The sequence below is a fragment of the Gasterosteus aculeatus genome, chromosome 15 (genome assembly GCF_964276395.1).
Source record: "Gasterosteus aculeatus chromosome 15, fGasAcu3.hap1.1, whole genome shotgun sequence".
Taxonomy (NCBI): Eukaryota; Metazoa; Chordata; class Actinopteri; order Perciformes; family Gasterosteidae; genus Gasterosteus; species Gasterosteus aculeatus.
In genome coordinates, this window is record NC_135703.1 from 17,441,039 (window position 1) to 17,462,410 (window position 21,372).

The following is a 21,372-nucleotide window of genomic DNA, read 5'->3' on the forward strand; positions in this document are numbered from 1 at the left end:
ATATGGTGGTAGTTGAACGGCGTGATTTGTCTAGACGAGGGTGTAAATTTTGGAATTAAAGCAATTTCGAAACTCGCGATCCAAGCTCAGAAAACTAAATGATTTTCCAAGCACAGAGGTGGTTTTTGAGCCGTGCCGGTACTGAATTGCAGCATTAAAAAAAGATGTGTATCTTATGTCCATATTTGCAAAATTTGGAGGCTCACAAAGATGTGACAGATGTCTGATTGTATAAAAGTCTTCAGTTAAACTTTATACACATGACTTTATGGTCTTAATGGCTAGTTTGAATTATTCTTCAATGCAGTGATATTAATTTTGGTTTTAGGTGATTGTCAAGAAGACGTTCGAGGACTTTGCTTACATGGTGTTTGTGTGTCTAGATCTGGTGAGTAAATTAAGATGTCGTCAAGGTAAACAAAAAGATCAAGCAAATCATGGCCTGGAATACGGCAGGAGCGTTTGTGAGTCCAAAAGGCATGACTAAGTCTTCATAAGGACCACTGGGTGTATTGAAACCAGTCTTCCACTCGTCCCCCTCTCTGATTCGGAACAGAAGGTGAAACACTTGCTGAAGAACCTGAGGGTCGGTTTTCTAACAGAGCGGTCTTGACCGTGCATGTGGCTACCAAGTGACCGAGCTCCCCACAGTAGAAGCACTGTCCCTCCCTTAAATGGCGCTGCTTATCCTCCTGGGTGAGCAGAGTAGCTGCATAGGTTCATCTCCGCTGGCAGGAGGAGAAAAACGGCACTGATCTGGTGACGATCGGCCGGGAGCTGTGGGTGATCTGGCGACTGCTCCCTGGAGAGCCCTAAATTCCCGAAGACGGTTATCCGTTCGGATAGTGAGAGCGATGAGGGAGTCCAGGTCCGGAGGCACTTCCAGGGGCAGCAGTCGCTCTTGGATGGACGCAGCCAACCCTTTCAGGAAGAAGTCGTAAAGCGCCATGGAATTCCAACCACTCTGCACCGCCAAGGTCCGGAAGCGAATGGCGTAATCACAAACAGATTCTCGTTCTCGTTTCAGCACACTCAGCTCTCTTGCCCTTTCTCGCTCTGTTGAGACTGGGTTGAAAGTCTTTCGGAGACCCTCCATAAAATCCTGGATGGAATTGCAGAGTGAGGATCCGCTTTTCCACTCCGCCACGGCCCACACCCTTCCAGGTGAGAGATTATGTAAGCCACCTTGGCTCGCTCTGTGAAGAAGTGTTGAGACGAAAGCTGAAAATGCATGCCACAGTTTATGAGGAATGACTTACATTGTCCCAAGATCTCCTGAATATCGCTCGGGGGATGCCAACTAGCTCCGACGTAGGAGAAGGTGGGAGGGGGGTACTGGGTCCTTCCTCCCAGAACCACTGAAGCTGCTGAACCCAATCCGCGAGACCCCCTATCTGGGCAATAACGGCAGACTAATTCATCCGGACGACGGCCAGGCCTTTGACTCCCTGGCTAAGTGTAGTCATCTGCTCCTCCTGCAGGGAGAGGCGCTCTCCCTGAGAGGCTAGAGCCTTGGCGTGAAGCTCCGACCCTGCTGCATCCATACTGGCCAATGTGTACTGTCATGACCCGGCAGACCACAGGACACAGTTGCAGGGTTTTAAGGGATTTGTAGTTTTTGCAAAATCAGAATCACTCTATTGGAGGAAAAAAACAACAGAGCAGAACACAATAACTAGGTTTTCGAGGCTTGGACACTATGACGAGGCTGGAGCGAACGCATGACCACGGACGGAAATGAACACAATAGCACAGTACAAGGGGAGACACAGACTATTAGTACACATGGAGGGCAACGGGGAACAGTTAGACACAATTGGGAATCAGGGAAGACAATCAGACTGGAGACACATGAGGAAGGGTAAGTGACCTGAAACGAGAGGAGAGTTACTATTTCACAATAAAACAGGAAATGACAAGAAAAAAAGACCAGACAAAATAAAACAATGTCAACCAGTTCCCCGCGGTGTGACAAATTTTAATCCTCAACATCAATAACCTCACTTACCCATCACAATACATTAATGTGTATGGACTCTCTGGAAACAAGCCTATTTCTCAGAAACATTTTGTTATCATAGAGTCCACAAGGTGAAGTTGTTGCTTGTTCCACTAAAAGCAGATGTGGCCAACTATCTTATGCTTTGTAACGTCTCGCCGCGCCATTAAAGTCTATTTATAGCTGTCATAGACACAAACACACATTATTTCACCTCCTGGATGGCTGATTCTTTTCATACATTTTTGTATCTCCTTATTTCAGGCTTTGCCACCTCTTGGGTGCCATTAGTCCCCCGGAGGCGAGCGAGCACATCTCCCTTGCACGCCACTCCTTTTATGAGGTTTTCCCTCACTCACAGCCTGGCAGCCTAACATTTGTTGGGATGCCTCCTGTTCGACATTTGTGTTTTATTCTCCGACAGACATACCACCATTTTTAAAGAGACTCTGTTGAACTGTGTATATGGTGATAACAAAATCCACCCTGGTCCTCATACACACGTATATTGTACAGGAAGGCGTCTCCAGTTTTATGGAGTCTGTGTCTCGAGTCATTTTTTGATTGATAGATTGTGAGTCAAATGTTAGACAGGAGAAATGTGAGAATGGCAGATAAAGGCTTCCCAGTATGTGTGTTCTTATATCCATATGTGTTTAAAAAAAAATCTCATACAGCTTTTGTAGCTATACCTACAAAAAGCGGGGCAACTGTTGCTCAGTGGAGAGCAGGGTTGTCCTTCAACTGGAAGATAGGCGGTTGGATCCCCAGCTTGCCAGTGTTCATGTCGATGTGTCCATGGAGAGGACACGTTATCCCAAATATCTCACGTAGCTTCTGTCATCAGTGCGTGAATGATGACATGAAGTCTTAAAGATAAAGGTGCTTTACTTCAGTGGTCCCCAACCTTTTTTACCTCACGGACCGTTTTCATGTCAGACAATATTTCGCGGACCGGTCGAGAAGGTCAGACGGGGGGTGGGGGTAGTAGTCGTTGCGGGCGGAACGACCGACGGGGGGGTGACACGTGGGAAATATGTCAGAGGGACGACCGCACATAATTAGGAGAAAATCCGGTCAATTGTCAAAATCAAACATTTTTCAGAAAAAAAATATGTATACAAGCTTTCTGTGGTGCGGCCCGGTACCAAACAGCCCACGCGGCCCGGTGGTTGGGGACCACTGCTTTACTTGATTCAACATTCTGTGTTACACGGTAGTTGAAAAACACAATATTAGGAGAAATCTTTCAGAAGATATAATACAAACCGCTGTATGTGAATAAGTTTGTGTTTTTTAATGTTGAGGCTAATGTTTCAGCAGAGTAAGTTCCGGTAGGAAAACTATATTGACAAAGATGTTTATAGCCCCCGCTTCATGCAGTACATTACAGTTAGGGGTGATGAGAACTGGATCCAAAAGCAAATCCGAGGCAGACAGTTTTGAAGTCAAAAAGGAAGGATATATTCAGGGGGGTCTCGTGTCCAGGTGATCCCATGCAGGGGCTCATGAGGTGAGGCTCGGGGCTGGGCTGCTGGTAGGTTCGGTGGAAGGCTGGGCAGGGTACAGCGCGCAGGCTGAGCAAACGTGCTGGCATGTGTGTCGTGTTGCGTCGACAGGAGACGGCAGGCTTTAACTGGTGCCAGATTGGTGATTAGCCCCAGGTGAGAGTGGTGAGAGAGCGCTCCTCTCAGCCGTTCCGCCCAGCCTGAAAACACAGGAGCACCATCCAGCACCCAGGATCAAAATATATAAATTAGTGAAGGCCAAGAAATCAGGATCAGCACAATTACAGGTCATTTAGCTGCCCTGTAATTGTACATTACATTTACAATTACAGGTCAGCTAAATGACCTGTACAATACATTTACCCAAAGCGACTTACATTACATTTTCAACCCATGGCTTTTTTTTACATTTTACCCGGGGAGCCACGTCGACCCCAATACAAATTGGGATTGGAACGGGAGATGGTTGGATTCATGTTGCGACACACCTCTGATAAATTAGGAGACTAAATACTTACTTTTTGCCCATAATATTAATATTATGAAATCAAAGCATTTAGACTATCATGCTGAATTCAATACAAAGGTCACAGGCTGGGAACCCACCAAAAAAGCATTAGCACATGTACCTGCCCTAAGTACAATGACGTGTGTCAGTGTTAACAATTGGCATAAAAGTAGTGTTTTTCTCTTTGGCCTGCCTGCTGCTCTCTGTGACCTTTACTTAAATAAGCCGGGATCTAATAGAGGCATTTTAATGATTTTTACACCACAGAGAGAAGGTCATTGAGTATTAGCATAGCATAGAAGGAGTAGACTCCATTGGGAAATGGGACAAATCATAAATTGAACAATTGTACATCTTTTATTTTGTTAATTCTGTGCACATGACATCCATTGCATTCTGTCTATCCGGGGAGAGGGATCCCTCCTCTGTCATTCTCCCTAAGGCTTCCTCCGTTTTATTCCCCATCGTATGAGTTGAATATTTTCCTAGGACTAAGGGCAATAACAAATCATAGTGGTCTCTCACAATAATGAGACGAGTGACAATTACACCCTAAACTAGTATTTTAGAATGGAAAATGTATTGTACATGTCATTTTTGAAGCAGAACAAGTTGTCTCTGTAATATATGAAGAAAAAGCAATTTGAACTTGTGACTCTGTAGTGGTTCAAAATATCTTGACATTCTTATGATACTCTAGTTACCGCCATGCTTGATAAGAACCACTGGAAGACAAAGGGGGTAACTATGTGTGAGTGATGAGTGAGTGAGTGACAGATCAATATAACAGTGAAGGAAAATGTCACAGAGGGGATGGCCGTCAGTGAGTGAGTGTGACGCAATACCATTTCAAAATAAGCTTGTAACTGGTCTTCTAATGTTTCCCATGTGCACATGTTGTGCACAGGCTGGAGAAAGTGCAGCATGTCCCTGTCTGGCAGAGCTGGCAGTGAGGGTCTATGGTGTATGGAGGTGTGGATGGCTGGGACGGCTTGGTGTCTGCGAGGCCCTTGGGGTGTGGTTCCGTACTCGTTGCTTCAGATTTATTATCCTCACTAAGCATCTCCACACAAGCTGCCAAGACCAGTCAGTGGCTAATTAAAACCTTTCTCTGGAATCCCTGTGAAGTTGTAGACACTCCGCCAGCAGCCAGCCGCATACCTCTGCACACCGCAGACAACACACACACACTGAGACTCAATGTTCGCATGTACAGTATAGATACCCCCTATACTGTACATGCGAACATTGAGTCGCACACTCATTTTAATTTTCTAACTGACTCTTGTGCAATGAGGAATTAGTGAGGTGTGTTTCCTCTTTACACACACACGCATTATGAAGATCAACATCTTAGTCCCATATTCCCATATTGGTCCCATATATTTTGTCCCTCTTTCAGATGATATTTTCCACATGACTGTGCTTGCCGACTTATATGATTGTACTGTGAACTTCATATAATCATTATACTACCCCCGAAGTACTAAAGGCAATTTCTAAAAGTGTATTGCTTCGCATTAGACTGAGCTGAAGTTGGTGTTCACCGCTAATAAGCTAATTACATCACGCAATTAGAGGAACTAAGAACTAAACTATGTTTTAGCATTGGCTTTGTTAGCATGCTAGCACAGTGATGGCTGTACTCCGCAACAATGCAAAGTTGCTTATTACATTACATGTCATTTAGCTGACGCGACTTACATTGCACTTTTAACCCTTGATTTTACATTTTGGCTTGGGACAAATTAGGGGTTTGGTGTCTTGGTCAGGGACACTTTGACATGGGACATGGAGCAGCCAGGATTCAAACTACCAACCTTACGATTCACAGACCACCCTCTCTACTCTATGCGCCACCGTCGCCTTTATGTAGCAGTGTGTAACTCTTTGTTTCGTTTTTATAACTTCCATCCTACTGAAGGATAGTGGCATCACGTGATATTGTTCAGCATACTGTACAGCTTGTCAGCATTGAAACAACATCCTCCATTAAACTTGCGTGTCTATGTGTGTGTCTATGTGTGTGTCTACGTGCGTGCGGCGCTTCAGGGGAAATGGATTACAGCCTCCAACCAAAAAGCCTGTTGAAAGTGCATGTAGGGGACACTTTATGCACTAACTCATGATAGCACCACGTCGAGTGTCAACTCGACCCTCGATGGCTGAACTAAAGCTTGTTCCCTTCCCAGGATAACATGGTCCTGACCACGTTTCATTCCCCTCACCTGTCCAGTCCACCCATCTGCCTTCCATCAACTCATCTACTTAACAGTTCATCCATCCTGGCTTTATATTCGTTCTACTCCAGATAGTTGTTGCAACCTCCTCGGCAGTGTTCTCGGCTACTCAATAATATAGATTTTGAGTTAAATCAACTGGTTTCCCTTTATTTGGCTCCCTTGGTATCTGGCACTACATTTTCCCACTGCCTTCCTGGAATTAAACCTTTTCGCTCAGTTACTCCTTGATATATGTTTCACACGTAAGGGTTATCATTGGATAATATGACAATAACACATTGGACAACAAGACAAACGAACAGTACAGGAAAAATGTAATATATGATTTACAATCACATATACAATCAAATCAAATATACAAAAAAATATAGAAGGTAAAATATAAGAATATAACATTAAATAAAGAATAAAAATAAAGAGCACGGGCAAACAGAACCAAACTCAAAATACACTGTATTGTGAGTGTATGTGTATTTTAAATATGGAGAATTAGGGGACGTGCAGGGAAGTTATTGATAGGAAAATAGGATTCAGACAGATTCAGGACGGGAAAAAACTGTTTGGCGTGAGGTCTTCGTCCTGATGGTCCTCAGCCTCCTGCTTGATGGACAAACCGCTTCAGTCCGGGGTGAAAAGGGTAGGCTAAAATCTTTTGAGCTCACTTTAAGGTCCTTGAAGCGAACAAGTCCTGGAGGGACGGCAGATTGCAACCTATCACCCTCCCTGCGGAGCGAATGACACTCTGCAGCGTGCCCTTGTCCTTGGCTGTGGCTGCAGCCTAGTGAGACGGTGATGGAGGAGCATAGGATTTTAACTGCACCAGGTCACCAGATGGTCAGAATCCCACCTGTAGGCGGACTCATTTCCACCAGAGATCAGTCCAATGAGGGTGGTGTCATCCGCAAACTTCAAGAGCTCAACGGACTCATGACCAGAGGTGCAGCCGTTGGTTTACAGAGGGAAGATCAGAGAGGAAATAACGCAGTCTTGGGGGTAACCGGTGCTGAAGGTCTGGGAAAGAGAGACATGTTTCCCCAGCTTCACGTGCTGCTTCTTGTCAGACAGGAAGTCTGTGATCCACTTCCAGGTGGAGTTAGGCACCTGCAGCTGAGAGAGTTTGTCCTGCAGTAGAGACAGGATGATGGTTTTGAAAGCAAAGTCCACAAACAGGATCCTGGCGTAGGTTTCTGGGGAGTCCAGATGCTGGAGGATGAAGTGGAGGGCCAAGTTGACAGCATCGTCTATAGACCTGTTGGCTCTGTAGGCGAACTGCAGGGGGTCCAGAAATTGGTTGTGTTTTACCTGGGACAGACTTCAGGACTACAAAGATCAGGGCAACGGGTGTGTAGTCCTGTGATCCTGGGCTTTTTGGTAATGGGGATGATGGTGGAGGCCTTGAAGGAGGTTAGTACATGGAATATGTCCAGGGAGGTGTTAAAAATGGCTGTAAACACTGGAGAAAGCTGGTCAGCACATTGCTTCAGGGTGGAGGGGGAGACAAAGTCCGGGCTGGCTGCTTTGCGGGGTTTCTGGTTTTTAAAAAGCCTGTTTACGTTTCACTCCAGAATGGGCTGGGGGAATGGGGGGTCTGTGGCTGGTTGATAGAGCTGGGGAGTGAGTTAGGACTGTCCCATTTTGCCGGGAGCAGGTGATTCATGGAGTGGACTTTAAGTCTTGTAGTCTGTGATCTGTCTGTGTCCTCTCCAGAAAAAAGCAGAGTTACTGAGAGTGTGTTTTCTTTTCTCAGAGTATCTTTGTTTTTGTCTCTCAACGCCTCGCTAAATCTGTATTTCGCTTACGTCTAGAACTTTACCAGCCCTGAGATAAGCTACTACAAGTCTAGACTCTGGGGGGATTTCTTAAGACACACCAAGCTCCTCTCCTTTAAGACTTCCCATCTGATTAATGCACATCACTAATTCGGCTTCAAAGTATTTGTGCTTTCTCGCCTCACAGGTTTCAATGGATCATGATTATTTCTGGACCCTAGTCCTGCGTCCTGTTGCCCTGTTGACACCTACCACTTCTAACACTATTATTAGTCTCATCACTATTAATGTCAACATTAATGCACATCAATAACTTTCTCTTCCCCTTAGTTTTTGTGCTTTCTTGCCTTGCAGGTTTTTATAGATTGTGGTTTTGTCTGGCTCCGCTGTCAACTGCTGCTGCTATGATTATTATTAGTCATTGTGCTATCCCTCCACTGCTGGATGTTCTCTCTAAGGTTTCTTCCTTTTTTCTCCCCATCGGAGGGTTTTTCTTTCTTTTTTTTCTGTTCCGATATGAGGGTTACGGGACAGGGGATATTGCATGTATACAGACTGTAAAGCAGGGGTCTCAAACTCCGGCCCCCTGGGGCGTCCTGTGCGGCCCGCCGGGGGTACCAACTTTGGCGTACCGACTTTGGCGTACCCCCCCCCGCCGACTGCACCTTTCGCCGGGTCGAACCACCAGGTCCGCCAGCCCCCCGCTGACCGTAATGGTCTTGCCCGCGTTCAGTGGGCTGCATCTGGCCCGCCCCTGATTTGAGTTTGAGACCCCTGCTGTAAAGCCTTTTGAGGCAAGATTTGTCATTTGAGCTATACAAAATAAAACAAATTGAATTGAAATCAGGAATTAATGCATTAACACAGGGCTGGGCATTGTACGGCCTGTGGGCAACATCCGGCCCTTTGGCTGTCCATGACTGGCTCGTGTGAGGTTGATTGGAAATTACAAAGTAAACAGATTTTTCTCATTTTACCTCATGCATGGACTAAAGCTACCGTGCTTTTATTTTGATTAAATTAAAGTGTACGAGTAGTCACATCTCGCAAGACGACTTTAGCGCTCAAATGTTTGCTCATGCTAAAAGAAGAAAGGTAGACATTGAATGCAGGGTTTTTAACAAAAAATGGACTGCTAAGTATTTATTTACTGAAGTCGAAAGGTAAAGCCGTGTAGGATTTCAATATGAGTCCGCTTACAAGACGAATTACGCACAAAATTCAAAAGCTTGACTGATGCTGAAAAGGCGGGGACATCGGAATCTTTGCTAGATAAGCTACAAAAGCAGCAAAGCTTTTTTACCAAGCTTCACACATCCAGGGATGCAGCAACCAAGACCAGCTTTGTGATATCCCAGGCAGGTGGCAGAGACGGGAATCCAAGTCTGACCGGGAAAAATATCTGTCTTTTGAAACGTATGCGAGATAAAGTGACTGAAATCGACCCAGATCAGGAATTGGTGTTTCTGCATTGTATAATACATCAACATGTTTTGTGCAAGTCCTTGCTAAAAATGAACCATGTTATTGACGTTGTCACTAAAATAGTTAACTTCATCAGGGCATGACCATTGAATTGTTTCACTTTTGGAGGAGCATGAGACTGAATATGGTGACATAGACTGCCACACAGCTTTCAGATGGCTCAGCTAGGAGCTGAAAGCAGAGATTTGAGACTTCTGTGAAAAGAAAGGCCATCCCAGAACTCTCAGATGAGGACTGGATGGCATATGCATTTTCTGTTGATGTACAGCACTGATGAATGAACTGAACTACAAGGCAAGGGCCTATTTGTTCATGAAATGAACAGCCTGGTCAAGGCTTTCATGAGAAAGTTTATTTTAAGCCACCTGGAGAGCAACCATCTCACTCACATGCAAATCCTGGAAGAAGTCAAATCATTAGCTGATCACCTTTGCAGGTACTCATCCATGCTAGGAGCACTGCATGGTGAGTTTTCAAGGCAATTTGAAAATCTCAGAATGATCGAGGATGAAATCCACATGAATTCCTCTCCTGTAGTGTGGATAATGCACCCAGCGATGTTCAGCTGCAACTCATTGACCTGCAGTCTGATGCGTTACTGGCAGAGCATTTTAAGTCAGGATCACTGCTGGATTTTTACTCTTCTCTCAAGGAGACATGCTCAGAAGATGTTGATTCTCTTTGGCTCTCCCTATATGTGAAAAAACATTCTCAGTGATCCAAAATCCAGGTATAGATCCTCTCTCACCGATGATCATTATTACATTACAGGTCATTTAGCTGACGCTTTTATCCAAAGCGGCTTACATTGCATTTTTAACCCATGGTTGTTACATTTTAGCCTGGGGAGCAATTAGAGGTTAGGTGTCTTGCTCAGGGATACTTCAACATTGGACATGTAGCAACTGGGGTTTTGAACCCCCAACCTTGTGGTTCCCAGCTCACCCTCTCTAATTGATGCGCCCCAGTACGTGGCAGCTGTGCTTCACATCTCCACCTAAGACATTCAACCTGACTTTGATGCACTTGTAAAAGGCCAACAGAGACAGAGATTTCTCTGACTGAACTGAAACAAATCAAATGAGGTGGTTAAACTAGAAATGCTGGCACGTAAAGGCCCCAACTAGGAATGAACAGGGACGCTTTCTTTGGAGGCCTTTTTTTCAAAATCACACGTCAGTGACAATCGTTATAATATGATGTATATTGCTTAATGGAGTACAAAGACAATATTGCGTCTGTAGAAGGCTAAGAACCTCTTTCCAACAGTATGTGGATATATATGCTGTGCATGTGTTTTGGGGTAAACATGCCTGAAAATGACAATATGTAATATAATGAGTTACAAATTGTAAAAACGTTCACATTATGTTTGTTTTTGGTGTTTTTGGATGATTTTTTGGCAGAAATGGATATCCTTCAGGGCTGAATTCAAGCCCAAGTTACACCTCTGGTGGTGGATGGGAAAAAGGGTTTTCTTCTGAATTGCAAATTTGGGACCCTTTCACACGAACAGAACCCCACATCAAAGAGAAATTGATTTTTGCTTCATTAGCAGTGGGATCAAAATGGTTCTATTACTGTTTTTGTTTATGTGGCCCCATGGAAAAAATAATTGCCCACCTCTGCATTTACACGTTATTATTGAGTTAACACACCCAGCCCAAGATTAAACACATATTATTTTAGGAGGAATACAGTTAATGCAATTTGTATGAATAATTTATATACATACAAAGATGCAAGTACACCTTTTGTGTCGCTGGGTTAACTTCCTTCCCTGTTTTTTTTATTATTTTTTATTTTCCACTCTGACTGTGGGCATTGTCTTTGTTGGTGAGTTATGTTGGTTAAGCCTTGTTGGAGAGTTATTGATTTGCCTTTGTTAAGACTTGGATGTCAAATCATTTATATTCCACATTTGGTCATCCATCCACATGAGTTGTAGGAAAATACTGGGTGGTTGTATGTTACTAGAGGGTTGATGACACACATTTGGCCATATTAAGCTTTTTTTCCAGCTCTACCAATACAACATTGTGGATAGAAATCCAATGTTAGACTGGATAATAATGGATTTTTACAAAGACGGATGACACAAACTAAACCTGTGAGTGGCCTGCCTTCTGGATGAACAACCTGGCCTTATCTAGATATTTCTCCAGATGACAGGACATGGTTTTGACAGCTTCCTTTGGTTTCCACAGATCTCTGTGATTCCAGTGATGAATCTCAGATCAGATGTGCTTTCTTGATTCCTCAAGACAGTATTAAAGATAAAGGAAGATATCCTTTACCCGTTTTCTCCTTTATCCTCTTATGACAAGCAGCAAGCAACAAATGACACAATAAAGAGAAGTTGACGAGTTATGAAAAAGAGCTATGTCTCCACTTCAGATACAGGCAACATCAATAGAAATGTGAGTGGAGATGGGGAAGAGATGTCAGGGTTCATGAGAGGAGGATAGGTGTCCACATCCAACCTTGTGTAGATGTGTGTGAGTGAATGCTGCATACGGGGACTGGTACAAAGACATTCTGTCATCAGGTCTTTCATAGGCAGAGAGAAGTAACAAAAATACAAAGGATGCTCTTTGATCATGCAGTTTCATATAGGGATCATTTAGGTGTTACTTAAGGTAAGTTGCAGAAACTAGTCAAAGAAGACCACCATCCCAAAAGAGCGTACATTATAGTGACTGAAAAGGACAGTGTTCTTTATTTTGTAGAGGATCAGATCATTGTCGATCCGATCTGTTAAGCTCAAACACTTTTTTGCTACTATAATTATAGTAAGTAAAATAACCATATCAAGTGAGCAAATAAGCGTTGTCCGAATCATGCTCATTTACTTTTGGGCTTTGTTCATTTCTGTGTAAAGCTTTGTTTTTTTATATACAGAAATATTGCGTGTTTCCTCTGCCTTTTAACAAAAAAATATACATGAGCATTTTGAGGTATGTTAAAATCTTAAATATTTCTTGGGGTGTAAGTCCCCAGGTGGCGTTGTTGTTGGTTTTCCCCTAAAGCCCCGTCACAATCTGGCATTGCTGGCAGGAAAGGCAGAGACGTATAGTTTATTTTATTTCATTTTCTTCTCTTCTCTTTGTATCCTTGTTGGTTGATTTAACTTGTACTGGAGAGGATAGAGTGAGCAGTACAGCAGCAGGCTAATCAACGGATGCGTCAGGAGCAGGAAATCCATCTGCCTGGGACCAGCACTGCACCAAGTTATTCTGCACCTGGGCATCCTTCAGGTCATGCTACTGTAACGTCTTGGAGGGGGTAGAAGCAACTCTGTCTGTGAATACCATATCTAGGCTACCTTGAGTACCAGCTTTGTGATAAGGTCATTCCAAAACTGGGAGTGCTGGTGGTCAGGGAAAGTACTCCTACAGTCACTGGTGTACTAGGAGCGAACATTATCAAGGAGTGTTACTGGGAGCTGTTTGTACAGCATGGTCTGGCTCTTTTTAACTTGCCTTCTGTGTTGCAGGCTCCAACCCCAATTCAGCATGCTTTCCAGCAGTGTCATCAGGTCCTGACCAACACTCCCGATCACTCAGGTTCTGTAAAATTAAAGGGAGAACGGGTTTGCAGAGTCTCAGGGAGTACTATGAAATTGGTGACAGCTACATGCTCCCAATATCTCCTGGCAGATAATGCTTTGTTTGAACCATCTAACAATGGCTTACCTGCAGGGTTATTAGCATCCCCAGCGCTAGTGTGCATAATGAGAGGTACAGTTTACATCCCTCTTATCAAGGAAGGGACCCAGGATTTTGTACTCTACAGCAGTGGTCCCCAACCTTTTTTACCTCACAGACCGTTTTCATGTCAGACAATATTTTGCAGACCGGTCGAGAAGGTCCTTACCACAAGAGTACAGTGGTGTATTTTCTGCTCATGAGGGAGATATAGGTTGCACTAATCTCATTTCCCATGAAATTCCTTTAGTGGATGAGACACCTGTATAACAGAGATATAGACGCATTCCCCCTTCAGACTATGAGGCAGTAACGACTCACATACACTAGCTCCTGGAGGCACAGGTTATCTGGGAAAGTAGTAGCCCCTTTGCCTCTCCCATTGTACTGGTCAAGAAAAAGCATGGCAGTCTTCGTCTGTGTGTAGATTATCGGCTCTTGAATAGCAAGACCTGAAAGGATGGATTTCCATTGCCACATATTGAAGAGTCCCCCGACACACTGTCAGGTGCCCGCTGGTTCTCGACTCTGGACCTGGCCGCTGGGTAGAACCAAGTACCAGTCACTGAACAGGACAAAAAGAAGACTGCATTCTGCACTCCCTTTGAGCTGTTCGAGTGGAACCGGATGCCATTTGTGTTGTGCAATAGACCAAGTCCATAGAGATTGATGGAGAGGATCTTTGCAGACCAGCATTGTTAGTCATTATTGCTATATTTGGATGATGTTGTCGTCTTTTCTTCCACTGTAGCACAGCATGTGGAGCCCCTGAAGGCCGTGCTGGGCCGACTGAAGCAAGAGTGCCTCAAAGCCAAGTTGGAAAAGTGCACCTTCTTCAAACCAGAGGTGAACTACTTGGGCTACATCATATGTAGGGATGATGTGTCCACCGACCCTGGCAAGATAAAAAATAAAAGTCTCCACCCGCGGGTCCGAGTTGCAGTCCTTTCTAGGATTTGCTAGTTACTACTGCCGTTTTGTAGAGGGATTTGCCAAACTTGCTGATCCACTGCATCGCCTCGTTGCCGAATTGACTGGCACAAAATCATGGAAATCATCGGAAAAAAGTATCGTTGCTGCGTGGACAGAGGAATGTGAGCAGAGCTTTTGGAGCCTTAAAAGTAGGTTGATTGCTTTGCAGTAGGTATAGCATTGAGAAAAGCCACACCACTCCCTACCATACAGCTGGTAATGGCCAATGCAAGTGGTTTAACTGTACCCTACACAACCTCCTGGGCACTCTGCTCGTCACCAAGAAGAGAGATTGGTCATGTTACCTGCCACAAGTGACTTTTTCTATAATATCACAGCACTGGTTACTCTCCATTTTTCTTTATGTTTGGTCGAGATCCTCAGTTATCTGTAGATTTCCTTCTGGGCGTTCAGGAACCTGTAACCAGCACTGCTCATGACTGGATTGTGGAACACTAAACCCGGCTACGACATGCTTTTGAGGGCACTACCAGGCTTTAGGCTACAGCTGCTTATCGGAAGAAGTGCTATGATAAACGTGTGCGAGATGTTCCTCTGCAAGAAGGTCAGTTGGTCTACCTTAAGGATGTTGCCATCAGCGGCCGTCACAAGACCTAAGACATCTGGAGCTCGGTAGAGTACAAAGTGCTGAGGGCCCCGGCAGTTGAAGGATCAGTGTACACTATTGACCCGGTCAACGAACCACACAAAAACATGCAAAACATGTCCATCGTTCATTGATAAAGAGTAAATTTGCTCATGTAACTGTCCCAGTGAAGCATTTCTTTCCGGCAATTGTCATCATTTCAAGGTTTTGTTGTGTTTTATATTGATTTATTTCTTCACCAATAAGATATAAAATTATTTTCACACATTAGAACACTCACAAAGGTCCCGCTTTATCCTGACAAAAATAATAGTCCAGAGTTATTAGAATTTTCATCATGGGTATTCCAGTGTTGGAGCAGAGGCCAATAAACAGGCTAGGTGTTAAAGGAACAGATCATTGATAACTAAATGAATGCATTCTAGTAATGAAGTGCAGTATGATAATGCTGTAATAGTGTGAGTTTTAATGTATAATGTGTTTTTTTAAAGTGTGGGAGAAACATGGGAGAGAGATGTACAGGTCACACAGTGCCTTGGCATGTCAATATGTGTGTATAGATGTTCTCCCAGTGACATGTTGTTTATCACAAGGCAGACACTTATTATACATTTAAAGGACCTTTGAAATGATTATAAGCTTTTGGCCCAGGAGCCCCCGAGTGGAGAAAAACAAAAAGAAGGAAGCGAGTGGGCATAAGGCAGAACGGGGAGAGAGAGAATAAGCAGAGGAGGGTTGGGTGGGTGGGGGGAAATGCCTCTAGAGCAAAACAAAAGGAGAACAAACAAATCTCCTTTAGAGAAACAAGATAGGTAGGAGAACGACGGGTGGGTGTGGAGGGCGGGGGGTATTTTTGTTGTCGCTAGCTTTTGTTGAAGTCAATTTTAGCTCCGTCTTTTTATTTTTTTAAAAGCTAAAAAGCACCATTTGAAGTCAGAGGGAAAACACACCACACACAGGGCGGAGCTCTGTGGAAGGTGGCGATAGCGGCATTTGAAGTGCTCTGCTTCATAAGATGCGTTTAGGGCATATAGGTTTTGCAAACCTGAATTATACATACGTAGTGAGAGGTGGGGAGGACGAGGCATGATGATCAGAGCGGAATTGAGGAGGTTGAAACCCGGGGATGCAAGAGTGTGGATGATCTGGCCTGTTATTACATGGAGTGATGTTTCAGCTGATCAGGTGGCAGCAGAGAAGGTACACCAACTATCATCTCTATATCCACAACCAACATGCTAGACTCCTGAAAATGTTCCTTTTATACCTTAATATTTTGGAGGATTCCTGTGGAGTTTGTGTTTCATATCAATAGATTTTTATTCAATGTCTTTTTTAAATGTGTAACCGTTTTCAAAATGTGGTTTGAAACAATGTGTACATTTTAAATACCAGCAGCTTAAAAAAAACAGCTGGGTTCTATTGTGTATGTCATATGAATATTTTCGGTCACATGGATTCTGAATCCCAATTCAGGTTGGTTATGAACTGAAGACCATAAAGTTGCAGGTTACTCATCATTATGATACACAATTCAGTCCATTACAAGGACTGCAAGGACAGCGATTGCATTCGTCCCAGGACGTCCCAGACCTCATCATTATGAGTAACCCTCAACTTCACTTTAAGTTCACTTCCACTAATTCACTTTAGCTCAGTGTAAGTTTTTTCAGTAGCACTTTTCATGCTAGATTGTCCCTGGGAACTTTAATGAGGGAAACGGTTCTCTTCCATCTCCTTCTTTATTTAGTTTTCCTGTTTTTTTCGGTGGCTGAACACAATAGCTCTCCGCCCGGTCTTGCCAATCCCACAATGCCTGGCGGTGGGTCTGGCAATAATTCAGGGCAGGACTAAACAGCTGGCTGCCTGACAGGAGAGCTGCCAAGAGCTGGCAACGAGCGGCAGGCTGCTAACCCTTTCACATTTTTAATTAGACCCACACAGCCATGTCTTTGAGCCATCGTAAATATACCGATGACATGCCGAGCATCATTTGTTCAGAAATATTCACTTACAAAATGCTGGGCTCAAATTCCTCTTTTCTTCTTGCATCTAGCTTGCAAGAATATATTGGAATAACTTGTATTGTGTCAGGCAAACTGCAGCTAGAGGATAGTTTTTTGAAGGTGTTGAACAATCGTTGCTCAATAAAGGACTGGACTTGTGTTACAATCAATGGCAGCTAGACTCTGCTTTTAATCACTGGTTCAGATGCCCTAGAAATGAATGAATACAAGACAGTCGATACGTTTTTAAAACCTCCCATTTTCCTACTAGTGCAACCTTTCACCATCTCACAGAAGCAACAATATATTGCCCATCACATCATGTTAACACAAGGCTTTAGCCGACCGGTAGAGAGGACATCAGACTTACTTGTACAGTAGGAAGCCTGTCAAGCTCCACAGGCCATGGGCAAAGTGATACCACGGGGGCCCGAAAGTACCAAGGAAGTCCAGGAAACAATGGGAGCGAGGTGTTTATCGGAGCGAGGGAACCATGTGCAGGAGGGATTACTACAGCATTACTACTGCAAGCAGCCTCGCCATCTGGACACACAGCGCAGAAAGGCTCAGTAAAATGAGTTTACACAAAAAGAAGGCTGATGAAATGGACAAAATGTTGGATGGATGCTTTTGTTTGTCTCAGATGGAACAGGTGAGATATGGTCTTAAGTACATTATGGACGAGTGCAATCGCTGTCCTTGCTGTCCTTGTTCATTAGAAGATGAAAATGGTAGGGTTTTGAATGCTTTATTATTTACCTTACCTACTAGTCAGTTTAAGACTTCAGTAGAGATCAAGATTTTCTAAGCAACCGCAGTCTCAACATCATGACTACATTGTCATGAATTATTTTACAGGTATTCTGTCCCCAGAGGGGGATTTCTATTCATCTGAATCAAAACCAATTATTGTCAAGTAAGCGGGGATTTTTTTTTTTGGGATGGTACAAACAATACACGTAAACAGGCATTAACATACAATCATGTACAAAGTGCAAAAGACAGCATATTGTTCAAATCGAAAATAAAAAGTTTCCAGGGTAGTATTAAATATTAAATAAAGAGCAGAGAGGTTGTGCAACAATTATCCTGGGAGTGCAGGATGGGGAGGTCCTGGTCCTGGTGGCCCACAACCTCCTGTCAGAGGGAAGACAACAGTTTGTCCGCGGGAGAGGAGTTGGGAACCATGAAATAAATCTGTCTTAACACTCAATTGTGAGAGAAAGTCTGAGGGATAATGAACCAGCATTCATTGAAATTCAAATTGGTGTTTCTCAAATACAGAAGTTGACGAGAACACTTCAGAACTTTTTCATGACAGGAGCAGAGTACTTTATTGTCATACCTTGCCAAAGTGGTTCCAATTTCTGGCATTTTCCTTAACTGCTATTTGAGTAAAGCCTGATTATCAGATTTGACAATTTGGATCACAATTTCTCGACTTCCTTTCACGATCATCAGTTCCAATATTTTGTTCATCACAGAAGTTATTCTGAAAAATTTTGAAACAAGGTTTATGCAAGTGGAGCTGGCAAGGACCGGAATATTGGTCATCACTTGCACCACTTGACCAAATGCCCAAATTTTAAACTTTCAACGTGTCAAAGAAAAAGATAAAACCACTTTCACACAAAAGTAACCCACCCAATGTGTGTGTCTGTGTGTGTTAGTGTGTGTTTTGTGACAGGGCCAAGGGTCTTGGCATGCCAGTGCAGTGTGTGTCACACAGAGGCAGTCTGGGACGGTGAATGGTCATGTCCAGCTGGTATCACATCTGGACTGCAGGGAAAATGACAAATGAAAAGATGAACTTAAAGGACTTCTAGTCGGCACTAAAGACACCTCACTGGTGTGTTCGATTCTGAACTTACAGTATATTAAAGCAATAATCTAATTAAAATAATAAGATAAAGGACTGTAAGCCTTTCAATTGCCCCCCGATGTCTCTCAACATGGGAACAGTAGGCCAGCGGCTCACAGCTAATGCTGCTAACAGAGCTACCAGTGGGTAACCACATTCCAATATATCCCAGATGGACAGGTGTATATTATTGCTCAGAAGATAAAACTACACCACATGTGTAGTACCTTATCTTGTTTGTTTGTCTTGTTTTTGTCTCTTTGGCTCAATGAATCACCATATACTGTATATTTGGAAGCCTGGTACATGTGCCAATCACATGTGACATCCATACGTTTAATACGTACCTGTATCACACCATTTTATTCAAATATTTAGAGAGATTCAGGAGCTTTTCTTTGGAACCCTGCACATTGTTGTATTTGTATAATTTTTACTTATGAAGAGTATTGTCATCACCAGCGCATGAAATACTGATGCTTGGTCAGCGGTCCTTTACGCGTTTAACTTTGAGGCTCCACGTACCCTTCATGCTTCGTGCAATTTAGATATTCAATTCTGCAGCATCCTTTACGTGTGTGGCACAGTATCAATGAGCACAGACACATGTCTGAGTGCGTTAGGCTTGACGGGCCAGAGCGTAGATCCCTAAACCGAGTTGGAGCTGCAAAGTCAAACTGTATCATCTTGCCTCAGAGGGATGTGCAGCTCTGTTTGATCCAGACCCAGTGTAACTAACAAGCGTTTGATTTAAAAAAACGCAGTGCATTGCCGCGGCGGTCTATAATGTCAATGACAACTGTCCCTCTGAGGCCCTTTTGTGTGCATTTAGGGTTTTGTGCAGCCTCCCTCTGCTATTTTCAGCCACACCTCGCTGCAGATCTGTGCAGAGAAGGAGGGACGTTTGCAGGGCAGTGGTGGCCCAACACAAACAGGCCTGTGAGGCCTTTGGCATCAGGCCCAGACGGAGAAAGGAACCACTGGAGGCCCGCAGGAGGATTTCTGGGGATGGTGGGGTGACGGAGACTGAGATCGGAAAGACTTAAGGCAGTTGTTAAAAAAAAATCTCTCCCTAGTTCTGTTGTTTGCAATCGCCTCAGAAAAACAATCAGTTTGCAGTTGGCTTCTATGTGAATCATGCGCACTGGTGGAAAAAAGTAGCCCGGGAATTACTGTCCGACTGGCCCACTCAATAAATTCCGCGTATCGAACAGGCAGCGGTTTTGAGGGTGCATAAAAATAACTTGTGTCACCAGTCCGTGGTTTCCCAAATAAGTCAAAGAATATTTTGATGCACCTTCCTCCAGACGTTGCCGGTGCCGTGCTGCCAGCTCGAGCGCCAAAACGGCTTTGTCTGCAAGCGAGTGACGCGAGTGTTGAGTTGGAAGCAGTGATGTCAAACTCAATCACAGTGAGGGACAAAATGAAAAACTGCCATAAATATCAAGACTTATACTTACTATAACCAAATTCAATCCAATACCCCTGCATGTCTCCTCTGCAATCTTTCGATGTGAGCGCACATCTATACCACAGGCCGGACACCTTAAATTAAGTTAGACTGATGAAGAGATTAAATTAGTAAAGACGATGAAAACTAGGAGTGTTGATACAGCTTGTCAGGAGTACTATAAATCTCAGTCAGTAAATTTAACGTGATCTGTGAAGCACAGAATATAGTCGGTCCGGCGATGTCATAGGGAGGGCCGGGAGGTGATAGAGGCGAGCCGGTGTTGGACCAGCCCAACCCCGGTGCCCCACCGGGGATTTACCCCGTATCCCAGTCCGGTGCTGCACTCTTGCTTTGTTTCTATCAATCACTGGCATGTTCTCCTGGCCAAGTGGTGGTGTCATGTCAAACGGAAAGCAGCTTTCTGACACACTCACACAGTGCACTCACAAACCCCCTTAAGGTAGAGATACTGTACAAACAGTAGCCAAAAGGTGCAGCGTCCAGGCTTGCAGAGAAATGTAATCTCCCTAAACTGCTGGCTTCGGCCCAACTCTTTCTGTTTTCTCACGCTGGACTTTGTTTCCAGTGATGTTGCCACGATGCCAGATCTCATTATGGATCATACCTAAACAATGAAAATAAGATGTAATAAACTGAGACAGTACTTTATAATAAGGGTTTTTGCTATTTCTATGAAATCATTTGTGTACACCAAATAATACATTTAATCAAAAGAGGTGCATAGGATTGATGTCTTCAAATACCTCTCTGAGAGACATTCAGCGTGGTTACATGGATTCGAATAACTGGCTTAGTCGGACTGAAATCAAATTATCCGTTTCATGTAAACACCTTTTTCCGACTATGTGCGGTCCGACTACGATCCGACTAACACCCCTGGATAACTTGATCCGATCCAGTTGATATTGCGACTATTGCTGCATGTAACGGTGAATTGGATAAGGAACTGGACTTTGCGTCTTTGCGAATGCTTGAGATCCCGACGGCGTCTTCTCTCCGTTATCAAATCAGCCAATAGCGCCATTCGCTGTACTCCTATTAACATCATGCAAAAATAGTAGAGGGATGTAGCTTCACCTTGCTCTCCGTTCGCCATCTTACTCGTAACGTTGATGTTGTTGTTGTTGTTGGTTGTTGCTGGTAGTGGTGAAGAGGTCAAGCGGAAATTGCTGTATCACAACTAGTTGTAATGAAAACAGCGCCACCTATCGTGTCGGATATGACGTGCTTTCG

The 21,372-nt window shown here is 43.9% G+C and overlaps 1 long non-coding RNA gene and 1 pseudogene across 1 annotated transcript in view; both read left to right on the forward strand.

The window, feature by feature from the left end:
• The first annotated feature begins 666 nt into the window (after positions 1–666).
• LOC144388344 (uncharacterized) overlaps positions 667–21,372 on the forward strand; it is a 57,231-nt gene continuing 36,525 nt past the window's right edge. The window contains exon 1 of the long non-coding RNA XR_013452674.1: positions 667–1,164. This is a non-coding gene — a long non-coding RNA (uncharacterized LOC144388344). The remainder of the gene's footprint in view (positions 1,165–21,372) is intronic.
• Positions 7,633–19,711, forward strand: LOC144388339 (uncharacterized; annotated as a pseudogene).